Genomic DNA, 10,725 nt, shown 5'->3' on the forward strand with positions numbered 1-10,725 from the left:
AGCTTCAAATTCGATGCCTATAGCTGCACATCCCTCTCTTCTAAGATTTTCTGCAACCAAAGTACCTCATCTTTCATGCGAAGAGGCAAATGGAGTACAATGTGAAGATAAAACATTCAGCCGCATAACCATCCAAAAAGTTATTTAAATAATATTAATATATATATATATATATGTTTACATATATATTATTTAATTTAAAAAATAATATCGCAATAGACCCATACCTTCCTAGCCATTTTTTCCCTAAACCCTACTACTTCCTAGCCATTTATTTTGAATATCATGGACCCAAATCCTAGTTGCTTGAAAGCTCAAGAAAAGTTAACTCTATAGTGGTTACTTGGAGTATGCTAAATAGTATAACAAGAAATATCACCATGTACTTTTAGGATAGTGGTAGTGACACTTAGGCCCTAAACTTTCATTTGCTATACTTTAGATTTCAACACCTTACTCGGATACTCCTGTGTTAGCAATCCATCAGCCTATAACTTTTATGAAACCATTTTATCTTTTATTTTTATTGTATCTCCAAAACCCAAGTTTTGAATTTCCTTATCTCTTTTTTTTTTCTCTCTTAAAGAGAGACAAATTAGTTAGGGTTGAAAACTTGGGTTTTGAAGATGTAGTAAATTATAGGGAAAAATGGTCTCGTTAAAGTTCAAAACTAATGGAATGTTAAAAATGGTAACAATAACGTAGTGTTGGAATATGAAATTACAAGGTAGTTCTTTTGCGGTAAATGAAAGTTTAAGGACCCAAGTGTCACTACCCTTGAAGTATAAGATAGTTATTTGTATTTTACCCTTTTATCATGGATTTATTTGGTTTGCAGTAGGGGTTTAGAATTAGAATTAGAATGACCCATTCCAATTCTAGTCATTTGGTTGGGCAGAGTGAGATTCTAATTCCCATTCTTGTGGAATAACATTCCCCTATTTGAGGGAATGGCCATTATGGTCTCTCTTTGAGAATGAGGATCTCATTCCAGACATCCAAAAAGAAAAAGACAAGTGACTTAAAAACCCTCACAAACCCTACTTCTCTTTACTTGGTGCCAAGTCTTCTTAGAATCATGCAAATTCTAAGGATTCCGATTCTGATTTTTGTTTGAACTAAATGGGGAATAGGTGATTCCAATTTCGACATATATACACACACACACTTTTATATATATATATATATATATATATATAATACTTTCAAATACATATTTCACAAATTTAATTTTGCAATTTCTCATTCTTTTGTCTCATCAATATTTAATAATGTGACATCAACGAACAACATACCCTGCCAAACATGTTTAATCAGTCCATCCATGGTTGGTACAAATAAATAAGAACCATATATGCTGAACCCTAGTGAAGTTCTATTATAATTGCAAACTATTGGCATTTATCCTACAAGTACTCTAAAATGTTACATTATCATAAATGCCTTTTCAATTAGATCTAAATGCCTATTTGGCATTCAGATGGTCATTAAAAACTTGAGTCCATTTATTTTTGGGAAAAGTACGGAAACACCCGATGCATAATTCTGAATTCCAGCCCTCCCCCCTCCCTACAACTAGCCCTCTCCCCTATAAACCACATATTGCCTGCATCAATTCACAGTCAATATGCATTTTCCCTATACTTTGGGCCTAGTAAATTTTGATATGGGTGATGGGTACTTCTCCCTTTATTTTTCACTTACCACTATCATGCCACTTAACTAGTAGTAGTAGTAGTAGAAGTTTTTAGTTTGATGAAAGGAATTTTGTTATTGCATATCATGGTTTTCAAAATCGGACTGGACCAGACAGTCGAACCGAAAAAATCAGGAATTGATCACCTGATTGGTTATGTTTTCCCCAAAAACTGGATTTCCCCCTAAAATCATTGATTTTGGTCAGCGAACCACTGAACCAAGTGGTTAACCGTTCGGACGGTTTTTTGAAATTTTTTTTTTTATTTTTCTGTTAGAACTAGCCGAGCGTTCGGTTCAAATTGTCAGATCGTTTAACAGGGTAACTGAACCCCTGACCGGTTCAGTTTTAAAAACATATTTCAGATTATGAATAAAATAACTTTAATTTTCGAAATTAAGTCATTATTCATCATTTACAATACTAAAATAATATTTCAATAATTATAATTTGATTTAATTTATATCAAGGTTACGGATCAAATTTGTATCAAGGTTCGAAGTATGGAGTGATATTCATGTTCAGATATAGTTTCAAGCTTCAAGATTTGAACCAAAGATATGGTTTAGCAAAGGTATTAATGATTGAAAACTGGCTTAGCAAGGGTGTTAGTTACTGAAAATGGCCTTTCAATATTTAAACTAGGGCATTGGTGGAATCAAAACCCATATTCTCTCTTAGATCTGTTTACAAATTTGTGTAAACCAACCAACCCAATTAAACCAGACCAATATGGTTGGTTTTCGGTTAGAAAAATGTCAAAAGCCGACACCATATATAATGGCATAAAACCCTATCCTCTTACTATTGTTTTAAGGTTTCTTCTTTTCTTATTTGACTTGTGTCAGTTGCTACTAACGTTTAACTCTTTCCTTACTTCTAACTTTTTTCCTAAAAAAAAAAGTAAAAAGGCTACGTATGCACAATGTGAAATCCTGGATTGTTTAAATGAAAAAGGCTGTAAAGTTGTCGGAGGTTAGTAGAGTTCAATATTTTGTTTAAAGCTTGGGAGGGTTCCTTTGGATTTTTTCGGTAAGTTATTTATTCGGTTATTTGGGTAACTTTTTTCTATGAAACACTTACCCGGGTAAGTTCATTTATTCATATTCTTTTATTTTCTATGTAAATAAGGTAATGACCATTTCAGTAATAAAAATCTATTATTAAAAGAGGCATTTTTGTCTTATTCTAGTGTTAACAATTTTTCTCCCTGGGTGAGAAAGTTATTTACCCACCTAAGAGATGGGTATCACTTACCTGAGTAAGTGGTACCCGGGAAAATAAACTTTCCTTGATCCCCACATAAATCTAAAAAATGAACATAGGATTCTTGGTCAATAGAAACCAAAATCCCATTGACCAACTTTCCCCCCTCTCAAAATCCAAAAAATAAAAAAAATAAATAACACCCCCTTAGTGGGTGAGTATACATGCATCTCATTAAGTTGTATGAGAGTATGCCTTTGAGACAATGTCCCTTGGATGAGGAATGACCCCTTCAAATAATGTTTTATTTCTCTCTTCCCATATAAAATTTAGTATGACGCAACCTTTGCCAAAGAGGATAGATAAGGGCATGATAGTGTGTTGTGTAATGTTTAGGAATATAAACTCTTTTTTGAAAGATCTTTGTATGCATGTTTTGGTGTGGGTTGTCAACTTTTTAAAAGCCCAATAGGCATGTTTTTTTTTGCATTTTCTTGTTTGGTCGGAAAAATATCCAGCCGCCAAAAGATGTTGTGTCGAAAAGATGTGTGAAGCCCATTTTTGGGTGATTTTCTAGAAGGTCCAAGTGGAGCTTTTCAGTTTTTTCAACTCATATTTGCGCATAAAAACACATTATAATCAAACAGTCTTTTAGCTGTCAAGATCTTAATGCAAAAATCTCACTACTTTTTTTCATTATTAGAGCTTCTAGACAATTTTTCAAAAAAGACATGCCAAACGGCCCTGTAGTGGGCTTTTACATAAAGATATTGACAACCCATAGAACATTTGGTTGGAGGCGTGTCTTTCCGCGCAATAACAACACGAAAAAGTTGAAAAGCTCCATTTGAAGCTTCCTGAAATGGGTTTCTTGCATCTTTTCGGGGCAAAGTCTTTTGGCGGCCAGATCTTCCCCCAACCAAATGGGAAAATACGAAAATGTGGGTTGTCAGGCTTCTAAACAACTGACGGCTCGTGCGAAAAAAGATATGCCAAATGTGTCGTAATTGGAACAAAAGATACCCATTGACCAACTTTTCCAAACTTATTTGCCGGTAAATGAACATGGCCTTAATTGCACACATACATGTCTTTCCATGCAATGACGAGACAAAAAGGTTGAAAAGCTCCATTTGAAGCTTCTTGAAAGTAGCTCGAAATGGCCTTTTTGCATCTTTTCAAAGTAGAGTCTTTTAATGGCTAAATCTTCCCCCAACTAAATGGAAAAAGACAAAAACACGGGCGACTAAGCTTTTAAATAACTGATGGCCCATGCAAAAAATATGTATCAAATAGGGTGTAAATGAAACAAAAGATACACATTGACCAACTTTTACTTATTTACCAATAAACGAACATGACCTTAATTGCACATATATATATCACATACAAATGATAAAAATTGAATCCAAATATGATATATGATATCTATACTATTATAAATGAATACATGCCTTGATTTTAATGTAGGTGATAAAAGTTAAATTTGATTTTAAATGTTATGGAACACATGCCAAATGCCAATACATTATTATTGGTGAAAATCAATGTTTATTTGCACACATACATAGCACCTTGTATATAGAGATGGCAATTTGCCACATCCCTGTGGGGCCCTGCCCCGATTGGTTTGGATTTATTTACTATTAATCGGGGTTCAAGGATAATATTTATCCATTGGGTCCCAACTATATTATATTATAAAATGGTTCTAACTAAATTAAAAAATATATAAATTAATAAATATACATATAAGAATAATCGGGACAAAGCAAGGGAAAGTCGGAGATGAATTAGTATTTTTAGTCCTATCGGGGATTATGGTGGGTAAGGAGCGAAAATTTTAAACTCGGGGTCAGGTACGGGGCAGGCAAAACCCGACCTCGCCCCGTTGCCATTCCTACTCCTATACATCGTACAAATATACAGTAAGGTAATATTCCTGGTTTAATTTATGGCTTAACGTGAAGCCAATGCAATTATCGGCATCTATCGTTAAGTAATTTTCGAGTTCTTTGCTAAGAAGCCGGCTTCTATCAGGGCAGACTTAATCCATGCAACATGAAAACGCATCATACGTCCTTGAAACGTGCGAGGTGTATCTCTTCATTCCTTATCCTCTCTCGCCAGATTCCTCTCGTTCTCACTCTCTCGCCACACCGAACGGAATCCACTCTTTTCACTCTCTCTCTCCCTCTCCAACCGTAGCGACAACAGCTATTAATTACCAGTGACCGGAGAAAATTTTCAGATATTCATTTTTTTTATTCCTTTCCCAAACATTGCATCTTTGATCGTGCCGTTTGATCGTGCCGCTTGAATTTATTTTAGCTTCTTTTACATTACAATAGCCAAAATACCCATCATGTAATGTTTATTTCAGGTACAGGATGAGTTTATGTCACAGCATTCCCTATTAGATAATAATCCAATCCAAACGCTACTCAAGGCAAAGGACAGATTCATCGAATGGAGTCTCTTAGAGGGAGAGAAGACCCGAATCTCCGAGACAAGGTCGGCAGAATGATTTCCACTTCTTGATCAAGGTGGTAGATTACGCAGTGATCTTCGCATGTAATTAGTAATAACTCTAGCCTTGCTTGCTGGTCCAACGACGAATTGAAAAAAGAAGACATGGATCATGGGAGAGACATATGGTATTGAGCACGAAAGGCAGCCTTGGGAGACATATGGTATCAAGGTGGTCTGAACGTTTTGAGTGGTTTCTGTAGATTGCTTGGTTTGTTGGGAGAGTCGAGATGAATCGGCATTTGCAACTTCCATGAGGTGTCCAAGGGATAGACTGGTCACTATATATCTATATAAAGAAAAATGGGATCCACCATATCAATGTGGTGGAGGAAAAGAAAAGGAACTTGACGACGAGCTGATAAGAAACCTGATATATCCCCGTAAAGATGGTTGTTGGTCGCCGTCGGTTGGAGAGGGAGAAAGTGAGAGTGAAAAGGGTGGATTCAATTCACTGGGGCGAGAGAGTGAGAGTGAAAGGAATCTCGCGAGCCAAGAGAGAGGAGAGGAGTGGGAACGAGAAATTCACTAACGGCATTTAAATCACCTCGCACGTTTTAAGCGTACACACGTTTCAAGATCGCGTGGCGCGAACGGTGCGCGCTTATAGAAGCCGCTAACAGACGTGGGGTCCACTGCGTTGCAGGGCGAAGAAATCCACGAGCAGCCCTCTTTATAGTCTATAGTTTATAGACGCTCTATGCGCCAGAAGGCCCAAAGCTAAGGTTAGACAGAGGAGACTCTTGCTTCAAGGCTTCACGGTGCTGTGAGAGAAGGAAAAGCAGAAGCGGATTAGTGGAGAGAGAAGATGATTTACAGAAAGTGGAGTCTTCTTACCGGCCCAGTAACCATCTTGGGCTCTATCGTAGCTACCGTTGTCGTTGCGAATTACCTCTTTGTCAATAACGTAAGTTTCACCGAAACCCTAAATTTTGGATAATTAGCTCCGATTTGTTTTATTCATCGACCTGATTTTTCTTCCCATAATTATCTCTCGAATAATTCTTTCTGAATTTAACGTAGGATTTTTATTCACCACCGGGAGACAAGGGGATCAATGAATTTTCTTAGGGCTTTTGTTTAACTGTTATGTGCGTGTGTCTTTTGGTGGAATCATTTTGTTTTCATTTCTTTATTACGCTCCTCTGAATTTCATATTCACGGTATATCGTCTCGTTGGTTTTCCTAAAACTGACTTCAAAAACCCTTGTTACAAATACCGGTCTGAAACCACAGTGAGGCTTTGAACACGCAAAAAACGCTGTTTGTTAAAGCGTTCCACTTGATTTGTAGTCATTTAACGCTCTTCTTGCAACCCACTTTCCAAATGGTAACGCTTAAGCTGCCTGGCTTCTCTACCATCAGATGCACCAAACTCGCCGTGATTTTGACACTTAGGCCTATACGCCTGTCGTCGGCACAGCTCTATCAGACCTCACGAGAGGTCGGAAAGTCCATGTTTTGGTTATCAAAATTAGTTCTGTTTCCGATTCTGTTACACAAGCTGCTATCATTGACATCCACTCTTAGAGTCGGAACCTGAGTGGTTCAGTTTGTCTCTTTGAAGTGACAAAATCAAAGAATGTATTTGCACCGAGTACCATGATTTCAGGTTTGTTCCGCCATGGTCTTGCTATGCTAGGGATAAATTTAGTATATCTGAAGCAACGAGAAAGAATAACCCCAAAACTATTCCAGAGGTTAGATCTGTATCCAGTCTATCCCTCCCAAGACCTCAGGGACCAACATTGGGTGCTGGCCTTTTTACATAACGTATACAAGAAAAGAAAAGGAATGACAGCCTTGTTCAGTGCTTACAGAGCAGGAAACTATCGCGTCAAATAAATCTAATCTATCTCTGGTCCAGTAAGACCATATGCCATTGAATTTTGTTTTTGCAGGATGCATCTATTTTGAGCCGAGGTATTTGTCAAGATCTCTTTTATCTTATTGAGATAGCAAGATAGTCTCCAATGGTCACTCCCTCAACTTTGACTCCATTGGATTGTGTGTTTATTATATGTATATAATAAATACAACAATACCATTACCCTCTTTCATAAAAAGGCTGGAGCTGAAAAAATATTAAATTTAGATAACATTCAACATATTTGGAAATTACAATTTGCTAGATGCAGTAAGACCATATGCCACTGAGTTTAGTTTCAGAAGGATCCATCTGATTTAAGCTGAGATTTGCCAGGATGTCTTTGATAGCATTGATATAGTGAGCGACCTCCAAGGGCGACTCCCCCATCTGTGAGACCGTGACTCCATTGGATTTTATTAGTCAAGTCTACCACCCACAACGGCTAATTAGATGACCGGATTTAGTATGTACACCCATGTGAGCACACTGAGTTTCACAGTTGTATTAGAAATTTGCTTTGAGTCATTTCAAGGTTAGGCTGGGGGTATTTATAAGATATGTGTTAGAAAATTTACCGAGTGCTTATTTAGTATGCTCATTGCCTTGCTGATTGTGCCTAAACCTAATCCAGATTCATGACGTTATGGTGTTTGGCCTAGAGCAGGTGTGACCAGCAACTTCAGCTTTGGTAGAACCCACATCCTCAATCTAATAAATGTTTCCACGAGTACCGTACAAAATGCCACCAGTTCCAGTCAGGTTGAGGCATGTCAGGTGCTTCTTGAACTCTCCCTGGACGGGGGAGAGATGAAGGTCTATAATATATACAACCCCACCTAGGAAGGAATATTAGCTTCCAGTAGGTGTCTTCTAAGATCAATGAAAAGTCAATAGAGCTCTTTTTTTTTTTTGTTTTTTTATGGAAGCCAATGGAACTTCTTGGAAAGCTGAAACTACATACTGAACTCTATTTTGGAGCTGAACAATTTTTTCTTTCAAACTTCTTTTCTTTTGTTTTTTCCCCAATTCTCACATAATGACATTACTTATTGTTTTCCAGTAGATCATGCCTGATGCCCCTCATAACCAATCAATGGCCCTTGCTCTGTCTCAATGCATCACAAAGAGTTTCTGGGGCTACCTGTTCAAGGTCAACCAGCCCCAAGGAGTGCTAAATTCCTAGTTATAGAATAATATAGGTCGCGGGCTCCCCATTTTGGCCTTCAACTTTGGCCAGGTTAACCAAAAGCCAACTCAAAAAAAGTTGGGTTGGGGTCAGGGTTGAATAGTATGAACCACTTCAGGTTGGGTTAGGGTTTAGGATTTGGCCAACCAACCCAACCTGAACCCGGCTTAGTTTCATATTTGTATTTTTTGATGTTATATAAACATCTTTTTTTATGTATATAAGCACTTATGTATATATGCATATGTGCAACTATTGCACCACAAAAGTATATAGCATATGTACGTGTGTATTTTTTGAAGAAAGGTAATGTATGTCAATAATTTTAAGTTTAAAGGCAAAATTTTTCAAAACCTTGATAACTATGTTCTTTTACATAAAATAATGTTAAAACAGAGTTTGCCTCAATCCTTGAGTCTAGAAGATAAGAGCATTTGGCAAAAGGAAGTGAGAAGTTGGGCTAACTTGAAAACTTCAGGTTGGGGGTTGCTTGGGTTGGGTTAGGGTTGACGTTGACCCCACCCCTACCTAACCCAGCCTGACTTGCACTCTTGTCACCAATCCCAAGTCCCAATATTGTTGTCAATGGATTGGGTCTGATCTGGGTCAGGATATTCCTGGACCTGACCTGATAAGTAAATGTGCAGAACCAGTTCTGAACCAGACTCTTAGTGTCTGAAATCAGGTCTATCGGGTCTCACCTGATAAGACCCAATTATAAATGACAGCTGTATTTTTAACCTGTAATTTGATAACCAACCCACTTATTTGTTAAATTGAATAGTTGATACATTAGGTCATCATATCATGATGATGTTAGTATGTTACAAGAATATCATGAGAAAAATAGGTATTTTTATGGTAAAAGAGAAAAATAAGTATCAGACCAGGGATATCTTTGTATAATACCAATGTATGCGTGTGTGTGTGTGTGTGTGTGTGTGTGTGTATATATATGTGTGTGTGTGTATAGTCATTTTGTGTCTTGATTGGTTCAGAACAGCTACAACCGGTCTGACCATGTAATCGGGACCCATAATGTAAGACCCAGACCCTAATTTGATTCTGTTCAATTTGGGCTTGTTGGGTCTGCCCAATCCATTGACAGTCCTATTTCCCAAGACACATGATGGATATGATTTCCCAGTCCATTTATCCTGCAGTCTGTCACAACTCACAAGTCTTCCAATAACTTCCCATACAAGGAAAGGATGTTTAGGAGGAATGGATGTGGCAGCTGTATCTTTATATCCCAGTTAATGACCAAAAGATCTACTTGTCTTGCCTTCAACGTATTTTCTCCAATAGCTTTTGCCATCCCTTTCGGTGCATTGCTGCCCAATGAGTTCATTATTAAGTTTTGTGAAGCTTTATGTGTAGAAAAAGTTCTTCTGTTGTGCTTATTAAAGATTTAGCTCCTGAAGTTAATTTTGATGGTCGAACTTTTGTCAATGTCCTTCTCTCCGACTTGTTAAAGATCAAACTTTTGTTAATGCCCATCCATCTTGGAATTTGCAGGATCCGTTCCTTAAGCCAGAGCAAAAGAAGCAAGAGATGTTACAAGCATCCACAAAATAGACTAATGGGAGGGGGTGATCATTCCTTGGATCTTTCCTTTAGTGTATGCTGTTATATGCCCTTGCAAGTGGGCGACTTACGTTTGAATTGCAGTTTGAAACAATAAACATTTGATTGAATAAAGTTGAGTTCCAGGGTTTTCTTAAATATCTTGTTTAATTTCTTTACCACTGGAATGCAAAATTCTGTTTTGTGTCTGTAAGGGAAAAACAAGTTGGTTTTGTTTCGAAAAACAACACATGTTTTTGGAACCAACAAAATATTGGTTTCTAAAACAAAAACAAATATTTTAGTATAGAAATTATATGATTTTTAGAACATGATATTGAATAATCAGATGAAAACATGCTTTTGACACCAGATTCAACATGATGTTTTTGGTTCCAGTTTTGAAAACAAAAAACATACTCGCAACCAGTAACATGTTTTTTTTATATATTTTTGTTTTATAAGATGATTTTTTATTTATTTTTGAAACCAGCAGCAACAAAAGCAATTCACGTTGTAGAACACAAACTTTGACAACACCAGATTACACCAGATTCTTGGCCATCCTCATGAATCATGATCATGGATTTGGTTATGAGCCCATTTATTTGTCAATTTATCTTAAATGGGTTGGTGGTGTTTGGTGACATTTTAAAGAAAATTTTCTATATT

This window comes from Nelumbo lutea, chromosome 4 (assembly GCF_056320005.1).
Source record: "Nelumbo lutea isolate HS-2025 chromosome 4, American lotus-T2T, whole genome shotgun sequence".
NCBI lineage: Eukaryota > Viridiplantae > Streptophyta > Magnoliopsida > Proteales > Nelumbonaceae > Nelumbo > Nelumbo lutea.